Source organism: Pyxicephalus adspersus, chromosome 1 (assembly GCF_032062135.1).
Source record: "Pyxicephalus adspersus chromosome 1, UCB_Pads_2.0, whole genome shotgun sequence".
NCBI lineage: Eukaryota > Metazoa > Chordata > Amphibia > Anura > Pyxicephalidae > Pyxicephalus > Pyxicephalus adspersus.
In genome coordinates, this window is record NC_092858.1 from 138,267,431 (window position 1) to 138,290,133 (window position 22,703).

General features: G+C 38.0%; 1 long non-coding RNA gene across 6 annotated transcripts in view; it reads left to right on the forward strand.

Moving 5' to 3' along the window:
- The first annotated feature begins 6,345 nt into the window (after positions 1-6,345).
- The window catches only part of LOC140342360 (uncharacterized), a 29,604-nt gene continuing 13,246 nt past the window's right edge, over positions 6,346-22,703 (forward strand). Inside the window, exons 1-7 of one of the 6 annotated variants that reach the window (XR_011923063.1) lie at positions 6,346-7,111; positions 7,476-7,530; positions 9,049-9,075; positions 9,884-10,135; positions 10,751-10,844; positions 11,546-11,595; positions 14,712-14,794. This is a non-coding gene — a long non-coding RNA (uncharacterized lncRNA). Of the gene's footprint in view, positions 7,112-7,197; positions 7,531-8,366; positions 10,136-10,750; positions 10,845-11,545; positions 11,596-14,711; positions 14,795-17,454; positions 19,817-22,703 lie in introns of those variants that run through there. The other 5 variants (XR_011923061.1, XR_011923062.1, XR_011923058.1 and 2 more) reach the window with 5 other exon arrangements.

Sequence of the window (22,703 nt, forward strand, 5' to 3'; positions counted from 1 at the left end):
CTGAGGAAGACTTTAACATGACATTTGTGTGGTGAGCATAGCACAAACCCTGTAATTTGGGAACTGCAGAAAACCTGCGTTGGCGTGCAATAATTATCAAGTAGATACTGTATAGTTTTACTATTCTGGCAAAAAAATGTCTTTGAAAGCAAACAAATATTTTTATACACAACAGATATGTGACTAAAGCAAACAGATTTCTAGTGTATCATTTTATGAAGTTGGAGTTTCCTTTTTAGGGTCAGTGTGTCAAGTTTTAATCCAGGCAAAGATAATTTAAAATGTTCCTTTACTGTATATGGTCTTTGCAAAAAAAAAAAAAAAAAAAAGCCTTGCGATGCAGCTGCTTGTATTTCTTGACACCCCCACCCCCTTGCTTCATTCATGTATGCAAGGTAACCTATAATTCGTAGTTATAGGGGTCTATTATATGTTTAATTATAGAGTAAACATACTTTTACAGTGCTAATTGTGAGATGCAGGAAAGCAATTACACCATATGTTATTTTTGTGTGGGGTTGGGTGAGCTCTGATAAATCACCAGTCTCAAAATGTCATGTGCCAATTGCATTCTTGTATGCATGTGGACAGGAAGTGGCTGCAGAAAGGATGCAGCAGCACAACGATGCAACAGATTATGAAATAACAGTAAAACAAGTTGTGTAATAAAATAAATGGCTGTTGTCTATACCACACAGTTAATTAAAAACAAAGGATGAGTTCAGACTGTCATTTTTTCAAGCAGTGCTACTCTGGTATTGCTGTCAACCAGTCCTCCACTGCCCCAAAGTCCTGGTTATTAATAAAATGAAAGAGGTTGAATCACTAGGGTTTACATCCACTTTAAACAACGACATGCTTATTAGAGTAAGCTGTTCTTTTTATACATTCTATAATTTTTAAATAGTAGCATGAATATAACACCTTTTTACCATACAACATTTTCCTTTGAACTGTATATGGTATGTTTGACATATATATTACTAGGCCTTTAATTGAAAAGGATATGATTGGAGGCTTGGCACAATTTGTGGCTGTAGCCCAGCTCATTGGATTTGATCTGGAAGCTGAATGGGTGCTGATTACATCCACTAGGCTACATCAAGTGGCACTACTTTCCACCTTTGCCCAACAAGGGGAACCTTTGCTGACTGTCTTTACCTCATTGATGCACCCATATCTCTCCTCTTCCCTGTCCCCTAAAGCTGGTCTTTAGACACTTCATCCTTCCCTTTCCCTTCCTTACACCTGTATGAAATGATCTATACATTTCAGCAGAGTGCGATGAATAGTTTTGTTGACGAATACAAATCCATTCCTAAATGTTTAAAAAAACAGAGAATAAAAAATTATTATTTTTATTATTTAATAATATACAGTATTTATATAGAGCCATCATATTACGTAGCGCTGTACAAAGTCCATAGCTGTGTCACTAACTGTCCCTCAAAGGAGCTTACAATCTAATGTCCCTACCATAGTCATATGTCATTAATGTAGTCTAGGGTCAATTTTTTTTTTTTTTTTTTTAGGCGGAAGCCAATTAACCTAACTGCATGTTTTTGGGATGTGGGAGGAAACCGGAGTACCCGGAGGAAACCCACACAAACACGGGGAGAACCTGCAAACTCCATGCAAATAATAATTACAATACATATATTAAAAAGTAAATAAATATATATATATATATTAACAGGCTTTAAAATTAGGTTAATACAACCTCAGGTGCACAACAAATGGCATATTACATCATGTCAATATTTATTTAACAAAGACTAAGTCAAAATGCAGAAGTGACTGAAAAATTTAGTACACCCTTACCACTATCACTTCCATAGAAATTAAGGATAAGTAGCAGCCAGGGTCTGATAATCAGATGTACTTGAATAATTGATCAGTAGCAAGAGTGACCGACTGTATAAAAGATTTGGCAGGTCCCTGGTCTGGAGCATTCAGGTGTCCATACAATGCAAAGGATGAAAGACATCAACAATGATACTAGAGCAAAGGTCCCCAAACGCTCTAGTGGGCTGTGGCCCACCTGTAAGATGTGGGCCCTGGCTCTTACTGGTTCACCCACCAGTGGGGTCAGGAGAAGACCCCGTTTGGGAGGGGGGCGCACCGACCCAGAGCTGCGGACCAGGTCTCCCGGAGAAATCGCAGGCTCAGGGAGGTGGGCGGGTTATGTGTCTGAACACAACCCGCCTACTCTCGACCTGCGAAGGAAGAGTGGACAGGTTCTGGTATCATGACCAAAGAGGAAGTTTCTTCCTCTTTAAATGACACATTACTTCCTGCGCATGTGCAATCCGTATTCTGTGCATTTAGTGGTCTGCAACCTGCAAAAGGTTGGGGACCACTGTCTTAGAGGACCAATTTTTACTGGCCAACAATCTAGGAAGGGTTATAGGCCATTTCTAAACAATGATTCCATATTTCTACAGGCAGAAATAATGTTTTACATGCTATTAATCAAGCCATCCTGGCAAATTCTATCCACTGTCAGACCGTGTGATGTTCAGAGAAACTTCAAGAACCAAACAGCTACATCTCAGACTCCACAGGCCTCAGTAGGCATTTTATTAAAGATTATTGCAGTACAATGGGAAAAAGGACTGAACAAGTATGGCTTGTTTGGACTGGTTCCAGGACAAAGACCTGTTCTGTCTAAAAAGAACATGGCAGCACAGCTTAGGTTTGAAAATCTGCATGTGAACAAACCACATAACTTCTGGTGCTCTCTTGGTGTTCACTTACTGTGTTCGTGCCATGTCAGAGAGTGTAGCTGAGCATGGGGCACTTTAGAGAAAAATCTTCAGTGGATTGGTCTCACAGGATGAGGCCTTCAAGTACCAGGGATGATGAATGTAAAAATTATTTTTACTGGTACCCTAGACAAAAACAAGAAATTAAACCTTGAAGCCCCACTGTAAGGTTAATGTTTTATTTTCACTAGAGTTCAACTTTATAAAAAGCTGTTGAAAAAGTAGGCAAACATAAAATCTTGACAACTTTGTTTCAGTTTGTTACCCTTGTTAGACAATCTCATGTCCTGCCTCATAGATCCAACAAGAAGTTAGGGAAAGACATCAGTGTGTCCCTATTGGAATATTTTCATTTTCCAAGGACAACTGAAATGTTTAGTTTCCCATAACTTTGAGCCTTGGTAATGGTGGTCATTTTGGATAAATAACGAGGGAACCTTACTAGGTACACAGAAAAAAATGATAATTGTTGTAGCTCTTTACCATGTTATCTAAAACTGAAAATATAACAGGTCTTAAGATACACTTTAAAAACTTATTATGGCCTTAGTGAACATTGTAAATGACTAAAAATTAACTTCATCAGGAGGCAGCACTTCAGGACCACAGGCAGTTATGTTAAATAAACCTCAATATTTGCTATGATTTAAAAAAAATTATATAGCTTTAAAGACATCAGAATGGTTGCGTGTCAGCCTTAAAGGATGGAGTGTTTGACTCATGGTAGTGTAGCAGAGTGTCGGTAAAATATATGTATTACCAGTGAAGTTGCTGACTAGTAAAGGCTTGCTTTAGAGGCTGTGGGAACAGCAGCTAGCATTCAGTGTTCTGAAGGTATTTACTGCTTCTTACCTAACTGTTAAGATTAGACTGGATGTTCTCTGTATCATGTCTGAACCACTTCCTGTGAAGAAGTAAGTTTGTTAACTGCAGATTTCCCAATGTCAAGCAGCAGACAGCTATAGTTCAACATCTGTACAGTCCATATCTGCATTGTGGTTTGAGCTTTGATTCTGACATTATTGTGTTTTTAGAAATTAAAACAAGTAGCTATGAATGAATTCCTAAAAAACTATTTCTGCCCAAAGTGCATTTGATCTGCTCCTGTGAGCCACTCACTGGAGCACTCTCATTAGAAAGGTAAAGGTTAGTAGGGTAGAGAAAGGGTAGAGAAAGGGTAGAGGTTAGTAGACGCTAGTCATGATGTCAGGTCTGAGTAACAAATTAAAAAAGAAATTAGAGGGGGAAGAATAGGCTTTACTGACTAGTTAGGATAATAGCAGGCACCTTCTGTTATATGCCCTTACAGGGTACCTGTGCTTTGCCTAAATTGTTTCATTAATTGGTTCACTTTATTGTTTGTCACAAAAAGCACTGTCTTTCTTTTGCTCCCCTGGTTCTCTGTTACAAAACTGGTCATGCGATGACACCCAGTATGTGTCCCACACCAGTAAAAAGTAATATAATATTTCAGATATTTTTAATTACCATTATTCTGTACTAATTTAAAAAGAATACGTTAGCAATTTAAGTTGTGAAAGCAGAAGTACAAATCGAAGGGCTTTAGTGCTCAAAGTTCGATTCTATAAAAAAAAATACTGAAAATAGATTTCAAAAGTTTTATTGGTTTTTGATGGGTGAGAACAGAAAAGAATTAGGCATTAGGGGGACATAAATATACACAGATACATAAGCATAATGTTTCCTTTAAACAAGTGAAAACATTCAACATTACAAAACACTTAAGGACACATGGTTTGTGCTTAAAACTAATTAACCCCATCTCCTACGCCTTAAACAGCTCATTAACTTTTAAACAGTGCATCAATGGCCCAGGCAAGGTGGGATTTCTAAACCAACGATTATGTGTTCCCTAATGAAATACCCTAATCATAGTTAAACCCAGAACTCAAAGTAGGGCATGGGGAAGGAGGGGGATCTGGTGGGATGATGGTTCCGCATTCCTTTTGTGGTTTTCGATTGGATAAACATGACAGCCAGAGCACTAGCATTTTCATACAGCAATGGCATCGTTCATACTTACTAAAGTTTCAAAGATTGTAGAGATGCTAGCTTCCATGTGCCCTTTAGAGTTGGCCAGATTTGTTTGTTCCATCATGCTTGTGCCTCTAGGCTTAAACACAAGGATAGTTTTCCTGTTCCTTAAGCACATATGTTTTTCATTATCAATAGAAGGTAACTTTTACAGTATTCTATGCTAGATAATAACCAGATGATACTACAATGGTTCCATTGGGTGTTAAATGTTCTGAAATACAGGCTGTAGTGGAGAAAATGCAGCTCTGCTTGGTGGGAATCCTGGTAACCCAGATATGCCGGTATGTATGAAGCTCCTGCATTGAAGCTTTGGGCCTTATCTTGCACTTCACGCATCCAACTATTGGCTTGTGTTCATGTGCAATAATTGTCGTTGGAAAGGATCTTTCACGATCCTTTCCAACGACAAAAGACTGCACAATGCATGAACGAGAGCTGTTCATACATCGCTATGCTGCGGTCGACGTCGGATCACTGTACACACACCAGATTCTCGTCCGATATGAGCCCTGAGCCGAATATTGGACGAGAATCATCTGACCTGTGGACGTAGTCTAGGACTGCTACATACACACAAAATATTAAACCGATAATGAGGGACCAATAGAAGGTCATTGGAGGGGATGGGCCCAAGCTGTTGTACAAGTTCTGTAATAAATGGACGTTTGCACAATGTTTGGAGTCATCTGGCAGTTTCTAAAGTCTGCAATGTAAACTCACACTGCTTTTCATGTCTGCAGGCACTTCTTAGCAAATCACTTAAAATTTTTCTGGGCTGGGGCCAGAGGGTGTAATCATTAGCAGAGAACTAAATCTATATTTGAAAGGTGACACTAATGTTATCTTATTGGATTTCGTGTGACTTATTGCAAATAACATTTCCTGGTTGATAACTGGATTATTGCACCGTCCTGAAAATAAAGGCAGAGCAACAGATCCATTTTTGATCTTTAGTGAGTTAATTAGGTAGTATGACTCAACTGGTTATCTTCATTTCTACAGGAAGTTGCATGAACATGTCAGACTGCATCAGACAACTGGACAGTACAAGTTGCGATCTTGCATAGAGTACATCTGCCCTCTACTGTGTGTTCAGTGTATTACCAGATTGCATTATACTACCAACACAATAAATGATTGTAGGAACTATTGCTAAAGATAAAAAGATTGGATAAAAGGAAAATTGTTGCAGATAGTGATACCTGATTGGTCACAAACTTATATACGTTTGTACTTCCCCCTAAACTACAGAAATGGACTTGCAGCTTAGACTAGGTTAATACCTGATTGTATTTAATCACTGTAGCACTCACAAAGGTATTGATGTATCTGTGTGTGACACTGCGAGACAAAGAATATCAGAGCGGCCTTGAGTGATCAGGAGTGATAAATAAGAACAATAAACATAAAAATAGTCAATATAAAAAAAGTTTAGGCTACGTACACACGTGCAATAATTGTCATTGGAATGGATCTTTTGCAATCCTTTCCAACAACAGACTGCACAATGCATGAACGAGCACTGTACATACATCACCGTTTTACTCTATGGAGAGGGGAGGGAGGAAAAGGACAGAGCGGCACCCTGCTGCACTTTCTCCCTTTTACTTTCTTTACAGTCGTTCGTCATCCTTGGATCTGCCAGGACGAGCACAATACACACATTCTCGTCCAATATCATCCCTGAGGCAATTATCAGACAAGAATCATCTAACGTGTGTACATAGCCTTGGTGTCCAGAAACTGACATTGTAGCCCATCAAATAATCATTGATATCGCATTTATTGTATTTGACTTTGTACATATGAGACTTGATTTGCAAAGCTCTATCAGTTGTTTTTCACTATAGCCATGATCATTTTCAGCAGTGAGAGTTAATGAACCTGGTTTATTAAAGCTCACCAAGGCTGGAGAGGATACACTTTCATCAGTGAAGCTGGGTCATCCAGAAAACCTGGAATGGATTTCTTAAAATTAATTTGCTGTTAATTCAATCCCTAACCAGATCCGTTCCAGGTTTGCTGGGTCATCCAGCTTCACTGATAGAAATGTATCCTCTCCAGTCTTGGTGAGCTTTAAAACAAATATCCTCATGGCAAACACATTAATGTTTAGTGAATTTACTATGCAAATTGCTTTTATAACAGAAAATATTTCTCATGAATGTACTTAACTAGAAAAAGGCAAGAAGAGAAAAGAAAATAATCCAGGCACAAAGGAAACCAACAGACCGCAAACCGGAAATCTATGTCAAGCTAATAACTTCATTGATCCCAGGTAAACCAAGGTAATTATAGAATGGGTATACTCCGCCCCCTTCCCAGTCGAACTTAATCATGTTTTTTTTTCTCCAAGATTTCAGTCAGTCAGTTCCAAAGATTTTAATAGATGAGTAGGAGAAAGTGTAGCTCAGTCCATTGCCAGGAATATCAAGAGTCTGCTGTTTGTCATTGGGGTCACAGCTTGGGACCTATTCAGCCCTCAGGGCTTAAATGCTATTACCCATCCAATGCTCATACGGCCATAGCCTCCAGGGAGTTCATTTGTCTTGTTCAGTGTTTTGTAATTAGGAACATGAATTTCTTTGTCTTGTCAATCTGAGGTAAGAAATATTTCCACCCATGGTTCATATATCATGTTTATTTTTGCAGCCTATACTCAGTTTCTCTATGATGATTTGATGATGTTGTCCTAACTTCAATAAAGGTAGACACCACATTTTTTTATTGCATTTACAATTTCTGCACAATTTATTTTGTATTTTCATATTAGTAAAAATGACCTTTGCATGTCAGTCTGAATCTGCAATCAATTTCTAAAACTATAAAAAACAAAATCATTGTAATATTGCAACCTGGAGGTGTTCTGTATACCACTAACTGTTGGTGAGCATTATGGTAAACAGTGTAATATGTTCAAAGCCCTTTATAATTCTCTGTTTAGCGGGGTTCTATAGAGTATCAGTAAAGGAACCATAATAACCTACAGGTAGCTACAGAGTTGAGTTCAGTGGTAATACGATAGTGGGTGTTGACATGTGTCTGTAATTGCCTTGTTTATCAGGAGTTGGACATTTAATTTGTTGTCTTTTAATTAAGACTCTTTCCCACTATGGTTGTCAACTGCATTTTCTAAAATATATGTTGTTGCTGTGTAGCCATGAGCTGCATTTGTTGTCCTCATCATATGGAGGCAGCCCAGTGCAACACAATGCACAGAAAAGGCTGTACGTTGTACTGCAATGCTTAGGTAAATTGTGCTTAGGATGCAATTAGGGATGATTGGCAACCTAGCTCACTAATGTATTAAATGTGGTATCGCAGGGCACTAGTAAGAAAAAACCCTAAAAAGTTTAATTAAAGCTACATGTCCAGCTAAGAATACCCTGTGCATAGGGTGGCAATGCTGCTGTGTAGTTTCTCAGCTGAACAGACAGCATTGTCACCCTGTTACAGAGAATGCTTTTAGGGATCTATTAGTGGGATTAACTTTTAATATAATTTTGTTACCAAATTGGGGACACAGAAAAAAACAAAACAACACTGACAGACTGTCATATTTTTATTTTGCCTATAGCTACACTTCAAATTCAACATAAAAAGATATGAACAGAAGTATGTACTAAATGTGAAGAAAACTGCTCTAGACACGCTCTAGGTAGCATGCTGGTATTGCTTACAGGGTTAAACAGAAACCTGTGGGTGTCTGCAGGTTTAAGGCTACATTGATAATCCCATAATTACTTTTTACTGACCAGAAAGTTCATTTTTGTGCCATGCATGTGATTATCCCATGCCTGCTGAATTTTTGTTGGGATACACAACATGAATAGATTAGTGTGTATATTTCTTGTGCACAGGATATATATGTTAGGCATTCCCCAACTTAAGCAGAATCACCCATCCGGTGCATTCAGCTTTTTTGAAACTTATATTGTCAACAAGCATTACATTTATACCACTTTCTTGCTTGGAAACTAAACAGTCCTTCCACTTGAATCCAAACGTAAACTGGTGAGGCTCTCCCTACTCAAAACTATTACCAGTAAGCTGTTTGGAGAATCTGTACAGGTCTTGAAAGGAGGAAATGCTGCAATAAGTCATTAAGATAGATATAAGTTATTACTGGATATTTAGTTTGCAAAAGCACTAGGAATCGTAAACAATTTATATATTTTTTTAAATCATATACTAATTTCTTTTTTTTTTTTCTCTAATCCAATAGACTCCGCATGGATCAGTTTGAAGACAGGTATTTAGAGGAACCACAAGGTTCAGTTCAAAGCCATGTTTTGTTTAGTTTGTAGGAAGTTATGCTTTGGGGTAAAGTTACAGACCAAATAATGTAGGACAGTTTTTTTAGATTTTATATTTTTCGGGCACGAAAATCCTATTTTAGATGTGTTGTGCTGAAATGTGATCTGCCAGTAAAATTAGCAGGCTTGGCAAAACCAAATATCTGTGCAACATAATATCTTAGGATTGCATTATTACAATAAAAAAACACAATAGCTAAAAATTCTAAATGGCTACCAACGTTTTTGTCCCCTTTTCAGGATCATGTATATCAAGGGTTCACATTTATATGCAGATCAAAGTGCTACAGTATCATTGCATATGTATTCTTTTGCAGCTCCTTAGAGAATATTATTTGAAGACTTTACCTGTGGACACTGGGCTGCTGTGCATGGGAAATACAGAACAAAACAAAGTGTAATTCTACAAGTGTTTGGTCACTAAATGTGATACCTAAGTATATTGTGAATGATACATTCTTCCACCCTAGATTAACAAGACCTGTTGCTAATATAAACATTGTTTTTTCTTAAATGTAATTGCCGCAGTTGCATTTTTATTATAATTACATTTTATTTATTAAGTGCCAACATATTTCAAAGCACTGTACAATAAAAAAGAGCTGTAGGTATCAAACATGCATACTTAAGAAGTACAGGCAATGACACAATAGGAGAAGAGAGAATATAGAAAGATGGCTGATCAGTGTTGAGTTAAAGCATAACTAAACTAAAAACAAAAAAATTACACCTTTAATCCCGCAGATTCCTCGAGGGCGCTGGTCCTTTCTACGATCCGGTCCCACATTATCTTGGGATTGCTTTTCGTCCCCATGCAGAGGAAGCGATAGGCGCCGCCATCTTCTGACGAAAAAAGGAGAGCCGATCTCACTACTCATTGGCATCTCTTTCCCCTTGGTGGAAAAAATGCCAGAGCCTCCCGGGATGCTTGACGTAGTTTGAAGTTCTGCAATCCCTCCGCGATCAAGACTTAAAGGGGCAGGGCTGCAAAAAAAGGTTTGTTGCACTTAAAAAAAAAAAAAATTACATTTTTACTTAATTCAAGTTTTGTCTACCTTTCTATGTAAAGTAAAAATGTTGAGTTTAGGTCCGCTATAAGAAAGCACTGAAGATGGGCAGGCAAGTATTCAGGGCTTTTTAAAAATGTGTTGATGGTAGGAACAGGCCTAATGGGATAAGAGTGTTCTAGAGAGTGGGGCAGTTATAGAGATTGTAATGTTGTAATGACTAACTCATTAGTGGGTTATTGGAGAATTGGGGAGGGAGGCTAGGAATGTATTTGTTTATCAGATGAGAAGTGTTGGTGGAGACTACATTTTCATCAGTGAAGCTGGGTGATCTTGCAAACCTGGAATGGATTTTCTAAAATTAATTTGCTATTTCTAAGCAAATGTTTTCAATTCTGGACCAGATCTATTCCAGGTTTGCTGGATCACCTAGCTTCACTAATGAAAGTATATTCCAGGCTTGGAGAGCTTTAATAAATCAGGCCCATTGTGTTCATTAAACATTTCTGATAAAGACATAAGCTTCCAAAACATAGCAAAGGAAATTACTCATGCTCTTAGTATCACCTTTACTTTATTTCCACCTTGTCTCTTCTTCTGTCAGTATATTGTGATAAGATGTTCTACATCTGCAAGATTGGACCTTATCCCTGGTGGATCTAATTTGATCTGATATGCCTTGACCAAGTTTGAACTATGTAGGTGCAATTTTATTTTTATTATATGTAATAAAGTGTTTTACTGCACAATCTGGTATCTTCTCTTTGCATTCTTGTGTCTTTAATCATATTGTCCTCATATATACATGGAGAAGCAGGGATAGGTGGTGCATGCTCTGATATCAGTAAAGCGTGAAAACGTTTAAAGATTTTACTTCACTTCTTGCATCAAAGCTGAAGACTCATGTAAGGAATACTGAGGCATAGTTCAATGTTTCAGGAAGCTATATTCAGTACCCTCATTACCCTCTCATCAGCTGTGGTCTGCCTACATGCCTAAAGAATCACAATAATGCATATAATGAAAAAGGGAACGGTAAAAAAAAAAATTATAAGCATGTTTAGTAATAGGGAAAGGGTGATATGTTTAAAATATACAAATGTATAGAAACAGAAGGAATTAAAGTAAGAAAAAAAAATTACGTAATAATCTGCCTTCTCCTGAGAAAGGCCGTTCAGGCCTATTTATTGACCTTTTAGATTTATTGACTTGCATGGCACTTGTTCCACTCCCAAATTGTAAAACAGTAAAGAGTTTGGTGTAATCTTCAGTTTCCTGAGGAATAAAATGATTCTGCAGCAATATTTTGAAGGTCCTGAAATCAAGACCCAATCTCCTTCCAGTAAAGCATTGATATATTTTGTGTTGCTTATTCACTGTTTCTTTCTGACTATTGCAGATGGTTGCAGTCTGAAGGTTATGAGCAGCTGAAATGGTGATCCTATGCCGGTAAGTGTCCCTGCATTATTGTATTCTATGAGTCTTGCTGTAAGCGAAACATTAAAATTGGCATTGCTTAGCTGTATTTCTGATAATTCGAAGTGTCTGATGATTATAATAGGCAGCTATCATTTGAAGAAGAAAGTCAGCAATGGCAGTCTCAATATCTCTCATGTGACGTTTACTATTTTCAGGGATTGTAGTAACATAAAATGTGGATATAATATATTGCACTCAGTGTTCTTTTCCCTAATCGACTAATATAAGGGAATAAGTCTATGGGCCTGATTTATTAAAGCTCTCCAAGGCTGGAGAGGATACACTTTTATCAGTGAAGCTGGGTGATCCAGCAAACCTGAAATGGATCTGGTCCAGGATTCACCCAGCTCCACTGATGAAAGTGTATCCTCTCCAGCCTTGGAGAGTTTTCTTTAAATCAGACCCTTTGTGTATAAATACTTGTACACCTTTTAATATTCCTTATAATATGCTTTGACTTTAGATATACTGTACTTTGAAATTGTCTTTCAAAACAGCCCCTATGGGTTCCCTTAAAGTGTAACTAAACTGAGTACGATAATGTTTTAGCCTCTGTTTAAATCTCCATATGCACATATGATCAGCTATAACATCATCTACATGAGGGCCTGATAGTAAAGTTGAAATCTGATAAAAGCACACTGGTAACTATGAAATTTATCACCAGAAGCATACATTGGTTGTAGCATATATTGCATATATGCTAGTAGGCAGAGTGTAAATAACATTGCAGAAAACAACATTGGTATGATTGATTAAGGACCTCAAGTGGAACTAAAATTCCACATTACTCTGTCGCTTGTGTCATAATGTGTATTACCTGCTTGATCGCTCCGGGTTTCTAAACTCAAAGCTGTACTGCGCATGGCCAGCATCAGGTTTAATTGCCAGGGAAACCCAGCAATCCTGGCTTCCCTTAAGAATGCCAACACATTATTCTGGCATGGCCAATCAAGATGGCCGAAGATCGACTGGAAGAGAAAGAAAATGGTGGAGCCCAGCACTGGAATGTGGACAGGTGAGCCATGTGGACTTAGTTTTGCTTTATTACCATTTATTGAACATTTATTTTGCTTTTGGGAAACCATTATATACGGTAAGTGGGTATAGTTATGCTTTAAAGAGCGATACAGTGTTAAGGAATCGGATAAAGTTTGTTGGATAAAGATTGTTCATTCTGCTAATATCTAGAGAACCAATGGAGGCTTAAAGTGGAACCAAACTGGAAAAAAGCATACATTTACTTCTGCAGAGCCCCTGATCCCACCGGAGCTGTCCTTGTTTGGGTCCTGTTAACGTGAAATAGAATCTGCCACATCACTCTGAGCCATGATTTAGTAACAGCATTCAGGCTGCCATCAAATAATATATAAATTGGGGCAATATGTACAATGCATAATCTTTTATACTCCTTTTATTGTGCATTAGGTTAAAATGGGCAAACTAATAGAAGGAACTAATAGATCCTGCTGGTATTTGATTCAAAACTAGACTAAGAGAGCTCCGCACCCCTGGCAAAGCACCCATCAATCAAGCCACTAAATGATAGACATTAAAAACATTCCTACATACTCCAATTCCTTCATGTGCTCCTTCTGCTTTTAAATAAACGCAGCAGCCTGCTTGTCTGCTCGTTTTATGCCAACTGATGATGATTTTACATGTTAAAATGCCAAATAGAAGGCCAATGACCTTTAAAATGAATATATGACGCTTTGTGGTCCATTTATAAAGCAGTGAATCTGACATTCACTGTACCATTCCCTGGTGGAGAATTCTCCATGGTAGTAGCTGGTTTTCCAATACGGAAGGTTTTAGTGAATGTCAGATTTACTGCTTCATAAATAGACTCCTATTTGCATTTGATGTTAGACTCTAATATTGGCTTTGGTTGTCACTTTTTTTCTGCTTGAAGAATATTTTGTGAGCAGTAGAAAATAATATAAATGTGGTTTTCACTAATGTATATCAAAAGTACAGCACATTGCAGAACATCAAACCTTAAAGCATCAATATGTGACAGGAAGTATAAAATGATGGATCTTAAAACCAGTAGTGTACAATGACAAGTAAGAACATGCTGCACAATGAAACATGCAAAGACCTAACGGCACTATAATTAATACATAAAAGAGAAATAAAACAATGATCTGTCAGCTGTGTTTATTCTGGAGGTTGGGGGGAGAGCCCAGGAGAAACTCTGCCCAAACAACACTCAGAGTATGAGATGAGGCTACTTTTGCCAAACATCAATCAATTTGAAAAATAGGTAATTATAAAGAATAGAGAGGCGTGTACTTCAATCACATATTCCAGACCTTCTCCGATCTTAAGGTAAATCCCCCATGGTCATAAACCAATTTCCTGTAGGACAAGGAGATATTAACTATGAGGACCTATTGTGAAATCATAGGGGAAATGACAGACATTCACTATCTATGGACATTCTATGAATTTAAATATGATTGGTTGGCTTGTGTCAAAGAGAAAGGCTATGTACAAAATTAGATAATCCTCTCCTAAGATGAACAGTTCCTCTCTTAGGTGAGAGTCCTGTGTGTAGCTGTTGCCTGACGTCATTCATCAGTCCTCCATGGCAGGATCAATGAATGAGATCAGGAACAACTGCTTTGCTTGTCAATGGATGAGAGCACAGAACGATGCTGTGTACAGCACTCATTCAGTTTTCTGTTATCTGTAATGATAATGAAAGAAGTTGATATAACAACTTCATCATGTTCATACCATGATGAATAAATACTGAAAGACTGCATCATACATTGGAGTGGATGTACTTAAAGATTTCAGGCTGTTCACTTGGAAGATTTATCAGAATTATCACAAATGCCACTGCAAATAATTTACCTGCTTTGTAAAAGTTGTGAAGAAATACTTTATCAAAAATACCCAAACATGAGCAAAGAAATAATAAACAAACATTTTCAATTGCATGTGATCGGATAATTGAAGTCAGCAAGGCTTTATCTTGCCATTCCCTTTCAAGGTGATGAATCTTTATTTCTATAGTAAATCAACCCCTGAGTCTTCTTATGGAATTCAGCATTTTATCTATTTCTTTTTTCTAGTTTGCCCATTTATTGCTGACAATAAGAAGAATATTATGGCAGCAAGAGATAAGGGGCCATTCAGGTCTGGGGTTAGCACATAGGTGAGTATTATAAGTTTATCTCCTTATGTGAATTATGCAGTGTTTGCATATAATAACAATTATCTATTTTTTTCTATTTTATTAGTTTGGTAGAACCAAACAATGTTTCTCAGTTTAAGGACGCTTTGTGAGAAATGTAAAAATGAATGAAAGTGACACTTTGATCTGTTGTACCCTTTAGCATAGTGTCTGTGTGAGTCTCTCAACTAAGTTAATAATATACAGGAACTGTTATGAAATACAAAGAATACTTACATACAGTGTCCAGCGAGTGTGGACAACCCATACCAATAATGAGTTCTAGGAACAGAAGTGTAATATGTTGCAGCTTACCATGCCATATCTGTGGTGGCTTCATTATATTGATTTTCAGGCTTTTTTCCTTTTATTTTTATCTGGTGATCCTGGCAGTGAAACACTGAGCTTTTATCCAATGCCCCATGCAGTGTCTGTGGAGCAGTGTTATCAACCTTTTAAAAGTACTACAGGATGCCCCTCTTTTTTTCTGTTTACCATAAAGGGGATCTTTTGTAGTTCACAGAGAATGCTGGAAACACCAGCCTTACCTTATGACTTCAGCACAAGCTTTAATGGTCAACAGTACCTTTTAAACCTAAGTTATGGAAATAACTAAAACAACTTTAAAACAATATATTTAACAGAATAAAAAAGAGCAAATACCAGAGGTGTAATTTTTTACTATGAATTTTTATTCTTTGTTGCATGTTAGTGCTGCAGATCCACTTTGTCTACATGCATGCACCTCAGCAACTAGTACAAATAATTTCTTAGGCTACATACAAACATCCAATAGTTCTCGTCCGATAATAGGTTTAGGGCCGATACCGGATGAGAATCCGGTGTGTGTACAGCGCCCGTTGTTCGTCCTAACGACCATCCTGGCGGATCCATGGACGACGAACGCTCCTAATGGAAGCAAAGGGGGAGAGCGCGCAGTAGGGTGCTGCCCTGTCGTTCTCTCCCTCCCCTCTCCATGAAGCAGAACTCGTTCATGCATCGTGCAGTCCTTAGTCGCTGGAAAGGATCGTGAAAGATCCTTTCCAACGACAAATATTGCACATTTGTATGTAGCTTTTGGTGTGTTTTCTGATAGTGACAACAATGCCTGAGCCAACTGTGTGTTGTCTTCATTGTTATGGCGTGTCACATATAGTGCAGGAGAACTAACAGACAGGGAAAAAATATTGTCACCCCATAACAGGAAGTGTCTGCTAATAGACTTTCAATGCAGGATTATCATGTATAATGTTTAAACAAATCTTACTTCTAGTCTCCACCATATGACAAAGTTGCAATTTAGAAGGAACCTAACCTTTTTAAACTAGGCATGTCTGACAAAAAAAAGAAGGGAATACTTACCTCTTGTACTGCTTGTGCCACCAATTTCTACTGTGAATTCCATAAGGAAACGAGAATTCCAGGAGCGTCAGTCTCCTGGGTTCCCTGTAGCTTTCATTGGATCCTTCCTCTGACCTCCACCCATTACAGGATACAGTAGGGATGTTGAAGTCATCAGGAGAAACCAGTGAGAGCTGCAGGGGGCCCAGGAGACACTTGCAGAAGTGTTGGTGGACTTAAGTGGAGGATTGCTATTGAACAGAGCAGCATTTTGTCAGCGTGGGCAGCAAGCAAATAATTATACCTGTCTTAATTTTGCAGGTAATGGTTTGAAAAATCTTATGTCATGAAATAATTTCTTTTATGAGCTCTGCCGATTCAAAAAGATTGAAAACAACTTTTCCAAATTACATTAGGACGATAAAGCTTATATGACATTTTAGTGACTAGGCGTTAGATCTATTTGAAGCTTGTCCACATTTTACCTGCTTCTGCAAATTTTTACAGGCCAAAATAGCAGTCCATCCTAGTGATAGGTCAATGAGATTATTAGGGAGTAAAAATTAGTGGCACACTTTATCACTAACAGGTAATGCTCATCACCACGACCAGTGGAAGTAGTACAACTACTATAGCATGTTCACTCATCAGAGTTTGTTTACTTGCGAAGTAAATGTTAGTAAAAAAAAAAAAAAGGAAACCTGTATTTGTTTTGAATATCCAATGGTGTGTAAAGGAAATTAAAGAAACTGGATTTTTCTAAATTAAAACTGGTTGATGAAAGTATAATTGAGTGTGAAAACAAAATAATAATAATAATACTTCTGAACTAAGAAATAAAACATAATTACTGGAGGGTGAATAGAAAGGAAAAAGCGGTTGATAATAGAAGATGTATAGAAGTTAAAGCGATAACAGTTGCTATGTAAGAGTATATATGCCTGAGGAGAGACACTGGGAACAATGTGCACACTTAACATAGTAAAAAGCAGCAGCTGCGCCCACCAATAGAATTGCAGGATTTAGTGACACGCCCCAGCACCTCCTCCCCAACTTCTTATCCTTTGTAGTTTTATCTGGATGAATAAAGAACTGCAGGCAGTAACCTCTTCATGGCCAGTGGGTCATTACTGCAAAGAGGGGATGATGACATCCTAAAGCTCAGAATAAATACATGTTCAAACCAATTAAACATTTACTTATTTTAAATATATGCTAATGAGAATAATCTGTTGTGTTACATTTGTTACCTTATGATTCCAAATATTAGTTCTTGTATAATTTCCTATTTTTCCTTTTAGGGTTTTAGGATAAAAATCGTCCCACTCGGCCTTCCACCCCCTAAATTATTGGGGTTCGCTGTACTCATTGAAAACCATAACTGTGTGTTCTCTCTTTCTTCATTGTTTTCTTTTGGTGAGAAACTTGTTTTGTTCATTTGTTCAGATCACATTATGTGCAATACTGTGGTTTGGGAACACGTCCAATTGGCTCTGCAGTATTTGGGCCCACTAACAATGATATTCAAGTAGATTAGGTCCGTGGTTAGCCAGAGATGATTTAGACAAGTGTAAATTGCTAAATAAAGTAAGGTGAGTGATAAAACATGTGATAGGTTAGAGAAGAGTGGGGAAAGGGGGGAATTGGGGGGCTGGACCCAGAGATTGGGTATAAGTGCTAATTTTGTAAATACAAAAACCCATGACATCCAATCAGAATCTATCTTGCCCTGGTCCTAATTCAGCACAGCAAATTCTAATTGCTGTCATTTACTGAACAGAATGAAAACATTTCTATCTCTATAATTGGAAAGGTAAATAAATTAAGTTTATCTGAGAATTTAGTATTACTTGCAAAATATGTGTAAAATAGTTGGTCATACAGTGTTTCCAAAAATGTGTACCACTGGTGCCACTTCAGGTGGGGCAAAATATTTTTCCGGACTGCCTGGTGATAGAATATTTTATACCTAGTTGTAGGACTAATTTGTGATAAGAAACAGATAGCACTATTTACTCTCAGTTATACCATGGTCCCTATTTTAAGGTTCATTCATAATAAGCAAACTGCAGTGTGGAACCTGCGGTGCCTCATCAAGTACTTTCTGCGGTGCTGCTCATGTGATTTTGACAGACCATGTGATCAGCTCTTTTCTCAATTTCTTTTTTTTCTCTCTTTTTTTTTTCTTTTACTTATCATTGATTTTTATTGCAATGCTCTGTTTGGGAATCCAGGGCCAGTCTAAATAGTAAATAGGAGGAGATGCACAATGCACATTTCCAATTATGTGCTTTATAAATCTATTTTCATAGGCAACTGTACTGACCATATCCCTCAACTCACTCTCCAGACTAATGGTCTTGCCTACAATTCACAGATCATTAATCAACTATATAGTACATTCCAGGACAATGACTCAAAGCTATAATAGAAGTCTTTGGATCAAAATGGCAGATAGGCAAATTGTGTAAGCAGTGTCAGCCTTTACTTTTCTCTGATCATGTAATGGTCTATATATATTTTCATCCTTTTTGTCCTTTCCCTTTATACAGTTGCAACTAGTAGAAGAAGTAATGTAAGTAATGGTTTTTATGCTGCCTATGAAATGTTGTTTGTCCACACCTTACCCAAAAAATGTGCTCACAAATGCATGAAACAAAACAGCTACCACAGCAGCCACTGAATGCTGTGTTCTGCAACTTCACTGGAAATCAGCATGTGTTGATTGTCTGGAACTATGGTGGGCAGTGAGCCCTAACCCACATCACAAAAACCTCTCCCACTGTGCAGCTGCCATATGGGGGTCATCTGTTGTCCAGTGTTGATCTAATCTTTCATATGTGACCACAAGATTGTCGGTAAGATTCTGTGTATGCTTTAATAAGGTCTATTACTGTATGTGTCATTACACAGTTATGGAAAGAGGGTCTGACTGAAAAAAGAGCTATGTTCACATGACACAACAGGGGTTTCCCTCTTTCTGTTCTACTTTATGTAAAATGTATTGTTGGTCAACATGATGCAGTGTTCCCCCCAGCCCTTTTTAGCCAGGTGCACCACCAGGCTCTTTTCAGTAACCACCCTTCTGTTTTTGGGTGATTACTAAAAAGTTGGGTCACAATACAGGGCCCACCCAGCCTGAAACATTTTCTGCAAAGAGTACTGTAATGGGTATTACTGGATCCTTTCCCACTAAAAGAATAGATGATAAAAATGACACCTTCTACTATCCCGACAGCCATCTAGTTTGTGCTATCCCTGTAGGTGTCACTTTTTCATAAACACAGAATGGCTAAACATCACCCAGTAACAGCTTCAGTATACAGAAACCCTTAGGGTTCGTTCAAACTGCCTTTGCGGAGCTATGCGGTTAACCGCTCCCCAGTCTATTTTCAACTGTTTTGCAACTAGGAGTAGTCATAGTTTTTTTTGGTTTTTTTTTTTTGTGGGTGTTCAAGTGTGGTCCAGTTTTTCATTTATTCAACATACTCCCCCTGAGACTGATGCACTTGGTACAACGTAGTTGCAGCTTTTGTAGACCGTTCCAATAAAAGTCCTTTGGTTGGGCCGCAAACCAGCTCTCAGCAGCATCTTTAATCCCAAAAATGTCCTCAAAACGTTGCTGCTTCAGGTGTTTCTTAAAAATCAAGAACAGATAATAGTTCGAAGGGGCCAGGTCAGGTGAGTAGGGGGGGTGGTGGACCAAGTGGAAACCCAGGGTGTTCAATTTTGCAGCCACAATGTTGGATGTGTGCGCAGGTGCATTGTCCTGCAAGAAAAGGATCCCTTTGGTCAACTTTCCATGGCGTTTCGTCTTAATTGCCTCTGAGGTAGGTAGTCCACCAACAGAATATTGTCTTTGTCCCAGGAAACGAACGCCATGACTTTTTTGGTCGATTTCTGGGTCCAGAACTTCTTCTGCTGAGGGGACCAGCTGTGGCACCATTGCTTTGACTGTTCCCTGGTTTCAGGATCATAGATGTGGAGCCAGGTTTCATCCTCAGTCACTAACCTAGCCAAAAAGTCCTGTTCAGCTTCAAAATGGGCCAAAACGGCTTCAACTTCATGCTTCAACTCGGTCCTTCTTCTGATCACTGTTCACATTTCGACACCCACTTCGCTAAAAGCTTGCACAAGGTTAGGATAGTAGTGATAACAAACCCAACACGCTCCTGTGAAATGTCAAGTATCTGGGCTATCTTTTTTGCGAATATTTGCCGGTCCTCAATATTCAGCTCATGGACGGTGAAATGCCCAGTCTTGAAACGAGAAATCCAGGTTTTGACAGTGCTGTAGGAAGGACACTTCTCCCCCAGTGTTTTAGATATCTCAGTGCTGACCTTTGCCAACTTTCCCTGGAGAAACAAAAACTTCATGGCGGTCCGTAACTCCAACGATGTGAAACTTGTGCCTCTGCCATCACAGCTTCCCACTAAAAGTAAAAACAGTTTTAAGAATTGCCAAGACCTGATATTTGCACAGTTACATACTAAGATATTAGACTGTCATATGTCCCCACACTCATTTTTCTATGTCATCTGAAAGGGGGCAAGGCCCGGAACTTTTCAGCACTCCCTCGTATGTACCTAATAATTAATACACCATAGGATATATTTTCTGTACATCATTTCAATCCGATTCATACTGTTTGAACTTTGCATTACTTCTCAATAGCATTTATTGCTGCTGATTATACCTCACACACCTATTCACTTTAATGTTATTGACGTGACCACCACTACCTACCACCTAAACATAAGTCAAATAATTCTATTTCTTTTTGATCCTATAGAAGTATACATAGACCTAGCCATGAAGTAATACAGAACTGCAAAATAAATCACCACTAATCAATATATATTCAAATCATTAGTACCTACACAATATACTAATCTATGTCCCTTAAATTACACCATTACGCATGGCTGCATATAAGGAATATATGTATAACTTTATAGGAACATTTGGATAAACGTTTACTTTGTAGTATTGCCTTGTATGTATCAAAAAATTGTGACATTATTATACGTTTTTAATCTGCTAATCATAATGAATCATCTACTCTTAATCTTTTAATTTCATTTATGATTTTCTTTATATTTATGCCGTTTTTGTATTTCCTCTATTTACAGTAGTCAATATATTACCATACCCCTGAGGAAGCCAAGTCTGGTGAAACGTGTCGTTTTTCGACTAATACGATCATACAACCTATTGGGTTAGAACACCTTTGTCTAGCTCGAATATCCCAGTCCTCTGACTATGTAACTTGACTGGGGATATTATATTGTAATCATCTATATGTTGTAATTATTTATGAAACGGAATTGTATCAACACATAATTAGTAATTCAACCAAACCCTCTGAGCCCTAAACCTCTTTCTTTTGTTTCCTCATTCATTTGTATTTAAACATTGGTTTTCCTATTGTTTCCTAATCATTTTTATGTTATTTTCAGTTCTGTTTATTTTATTTTCAGTAGTTTTTTTACTATTTTAACAAATAATTTCAAATACAGCATTGACATTCGCATTAAGAACAGAAATTGAATTAAATGAGTATGAAATATTTTGCTCAACAATCTGAAAATCCTTCCCCAAAATCTGATCCCAAAAGAACAAGTCCACCATGTATGCATGACTGACCCCAGTTCTTGGCACCCTCAGAAACAATGTCCAGAACCATCTGCCGTGCTGTATTTCAAACGCGCTGCAACCATATACCACCTACTCATTACTTTATATGCTGATTCTACAGTCGCTATGTATATGGAACAAGATGACAATTTTTACCACATACCACACCAATCTTCATGCGATTTAGAACAGCGAAGATCAGTCTTCCAGTTAACAACATATTTTTGATCTCTAGGTGATTTCAGCTTATTTAATTCCATGTAAATGATAGAAATAAGTTAAGGTGCAAGAGGGATCCGAAGACAGATATGCTCCAACACAAAAAGCCATAAAGGAATACCTCCCTGGCCAATTAGAGATTTTATCCACTGTCTATGTTGGAGATACCGGAAATACACTTTACCTGAAGCATCAGGCAATTCCTTAATTTGTTCCCAACCTATTATGTCAGTTTTGCCAAGTAAGGAGTACACCATAGTCAAAATTATGGGAGATCCACCAAGCTAATGTCCCAGGTGATTCATAGCCTGGGAGAAATGACAGGTTGTTCTGTATAGGCAGTAGCTGTAACTATGTTGACAACAGGCCACTAGAATAACGTATACTATAACACACAGATAAAATATGTTTAAGATGAGGACTCATATGCGGGGAACGTAGCCGTGCTGGAAGCCATGGAAATGCCCTAATATCAAGTGGAGCACACAATGTTGTCTCCAAATGAACCCACTGATGGGCTCTATTCCCTGTGTACAAAGAAGGTATTTGAGCTTTATGAGCGGCCTGATAATATTTGGTAAAATTCGGAGCTCCCAACCCACCTTGCTTTCTGTGTATAAACATTGATTTTTTCGATATCCCTGGTTTCTTACCACCTCATATAAAAGCCAAAACTGACTGTTGAAATGCATGT